Consider the following 3,807-nt stretch of genomic DNA (forward strand, 5'->3'; position numbering starts at 1 on the left):
ATCCAATCTCTCTCCCCCCCCCCCCCCCTTTCCCCGTCGCGATATAACCTTCGTGGTTGAAAACGACGTTAAACACCAAATAAAGAAAGAAAGATAGAATCTAGCCATTCTCGGCCGAAGAAAACCGGAATCACAACTCTCTTGCTCATCTCTCTTCCCACCCCCCCCCCCCCCCTTCCCACCTCATTTATCCTTTCTCGCTCTGTCTGTCGACCATTCCTATATTTGTATCTCGTGGCGTAAGCTCTTCTCTGACAAGAACACATTGCCTTTGCCGGCGTTCACTAGTTTTGGCTTTCATTGTGGAATGTGTCCATATAAGGCAGTGCAGGAAGTGGTTGTTTACGACCACTTTCAATGTTGTATTATCTGTTCCTGCTCTTCGCTCTTCCTTTTAACAAGGATGACGGACATCTTCCAACTTAGACACTTATGCAAAATGTACAGTATGGCCGCTTTCTGTGCACAGCAGGCATTTCATGTGGAGGGTGGTGGTAGCTGAATGCTGAGGGCGTGAATTATTCGTTTTACAAAAGTTAATTGCTACTTTGCATGTTCGACTGTACTTTGCGGCGTGCCAGCTAATTAATATGTCAATCAAGCTTAACTGTACCGTACACAGTATTTTATGGGACGAAGAATGACTGCTCACACACACACGCGCGCGCGCACACACATTCTCTCACACACACTCACACACACACACACACACACTCTCACACACACACACTCACATACACACACACACATACACACACACACACTCGAACACACACACACACACACACACACACACACACACACACACACACACTCCCACACACATGAGTATTCATTGAAAAAGCTTTTGCAACTGTTTTTTTTTATCTCCTGGAAACCGTCAGTAACGCTTAATTAATGAGCTTACAGTAAACGGATCCATGCCCATAAAACCTAGTCTAACTGATCATGAAGACAGAAAGAGAATAATAAGACTGAACGCGTGGAATAATACGATACTGCACGCACACGACACGACTTTGCCCTCACTGATCTGAAGAGTTCGTATGTACGTCAGTACGTGATCAATTTGGACTTTTCATAGACGTGTCGGGGATAATTACACTTTCCTGCATTTAGGTAAAAGTCAACGATAAAAGTTGAATTCAGACTTTTGACTTGAGCACTTTCAGTGATTTTGCTCAAAAAGATTTGAAACTTGCATTTCGCAAGGACAATTACACAGGTATATATTCATTATTCCCAGTAGATTTGAACTGCGAACTATAAATAACACCCAGAGTCGAGAAGGAACACAATTATCCTACACCGTATGAGCAATATCGACGCGAGAGAAGAAAAGAAAAGCAAACGAAAGAACAAAAGAAGTCTAGATCTGTTAAGTGAGTCCGGTAAAGCCCCGGTGTAACACGACATTTTTACTCCACGAAAAATGTACTCCGGAGTAAATATTTCGTACGAAATTCTTACTCCGAGTACACTTTTCGTACGAGAAAAGAACTCCCCAAGGCACGAAAAAATTACTCCCTCCACGAAATTTGTACTCCCCATTTTGTTTACTTCCAGTAAAAATCTCGTACGCAAAAATGGGATGCGGGCGAAGAGATAATGTCAATAAGTGATCCCGCGCACACGAATTCCGCGCTACCCTCCTTCCACCCCTTCCACCACCAAGACTAACAGGGGACAAGGGAGTAAAAATTTCGTACACCTGGCATGGGAAGTTAAATTGCTTGTGTTTGGGTGAAGTAATTTATTCGTTATTTATTCGTCAAGGGAGTAACATTTTTGTACGAAATGTTTACTCGGAACTCACCTGTCTTGGGAAGTAATTTTCTCGTGAAATGGGGGAGTGCTTTTTTCGTAAAGGGAGTAACTTTTTCGTACGACAAGAGAAATCAAACTCAACTGACTCAAACACTTTATTACCAAAAAGAATAGTAGGCTATATTTATATATATATATATATATATCGTTGGAGAGGGGTTGGGCGGGGTTTGGGTTATGTGAATAAAAAGCAACTTCCACACTGAATCCCAGATGCACAAGGCCCCTATTGAGATGTAACAGTGCAGCATAAAACCGCTTTATATAATGCACTGCATTGAACCTATGCATGCACATTTTACGTTCGGATAGTTTCGACACACATGTTCTTCGATTGCAATATCTTGTATGTGATGTCTGCCGTCATGACTGAAAGTATGAATGTCTTATTGTGGCGGAGACGCAATAAAACGGTTAGCATTGTCCTTAATGCCTGTATTGCTTTGTGGGCCACACACACACACACACACACACACACACACACACGCGCGCGCGCGCATGCACGCACGCATGTACGCACGCACGCACACACACAACACACACAACACACACACGCACACACATGCACACACGCACACACACACGCACACACACGCACACACACACACACACACACACACACACACACACAGCTGGAATGTCAATAATAAACCATTCAAACGTTACCACCCACACTAAACGAGGGCCGAACGCAGCTCGTGCTGTATCATCATCTCCTGCGGCTCGATACACAGCGCTGATTAAAATGTTCATGTTTAATGGCGTCACAGCTGTCACACGTGCGGCTCGCCGCTGTGCGGCTACAGGTGGCTGCTGTGCGGCACTATTGACTGCTACGGCATGCCGCATACTGCAACACCCGTCTCAGGGGCTCCGCTCACATAATTATGTAACTTCAGCAGGACCGACGACGCACTGCAGATTATCCCAGCGCGCTACACGTTGCATGAAAGGAAAACAGGCCAAGTACTCGTCATAATCCCTATCGCGGCATAATCCCTATCGCGTCGTCTGTGTCGCTGAAATTGCGCAGGTATATTCTGCCCTTCAGCGCCGTCAGATTAAGTGTGGGGTTGACTTGTCTTTACCAACCGTGGCAGCGTGGGGATAGGCGCGCGCGCGCGAGTGTGTGTGTGTGTGTGTGTGTTTGTGTGTGTGTGTGTATTTCAGTGCAATGACCCAATGTAACGTATATCCTGCATCATAACAAATATCAAGATTTGAAGAACAGTGCCTTAAATTACGATTTTTTCTGTGACTTAATGCAGAACTCAGCAACACACACACACACACACACACACACACACACACACACACACACACACACACACACACACACACACACACACACACACACACACACACACACACACACACACACACACACACACACAAGTCAAGGCCAAGGAATGACGTCAGTCTTCCAGCATATACGTAGACACCGATCAGTGACCAATCAGATAATGCCCTCAATAAATAATTCCTGACGCTAGCATGTATGATCCTGCTGATTTGTGGAACTCATACACTAATAATCATGCGTTACCGACTGTATATGACACCGACACGACTGAACTTTTGACCGGTTGGGGCACACAACGTTACGTGACAGGAGTTTTCTACAGTTCGTCATTTGGACCGGCTTAGTTCACTTTCATTATTGTAATTTGTAACATTTTCATAAAGTGTCTACCATTGGTCACTTGGAGTGACTTAATTCACTTTGTAGTGTTGTAATTTGTAACATTTTCTTAAAGTGTCTACCATTTGTCACTTGGAGTGACTTAATTCACTTTGTAGTGTTGTAATTTGTAACATTTTCATAAAGTGTCTACCATTTGTCACTTGGAGTGACTTAATTCACTTTGTAGTGTTGCAATTTGCAACATTTTCATAAGTTGTCTTCAATTTGTCAATTGGAATGGCTTCGTTCTGTGTTCAAGAGTAGGCCTATACAAATTGTTACGCGTAATATCGCTG

This window comes from Littorina saxatilis, linkage group LG5, assembly GCF_037325665.1.
Source record: "Littorina saxatilis isolate snail1 linkage group LG5, US_GU_Lsax_2.0, whole genome shotgun sequence".
Taxonomy (NCBI): Eukaryota; Metazoa; Mollusca; class Gastropoda; order Littorinimorpha; family Littorinidae; genus Littorina; species Littorina saxatilis.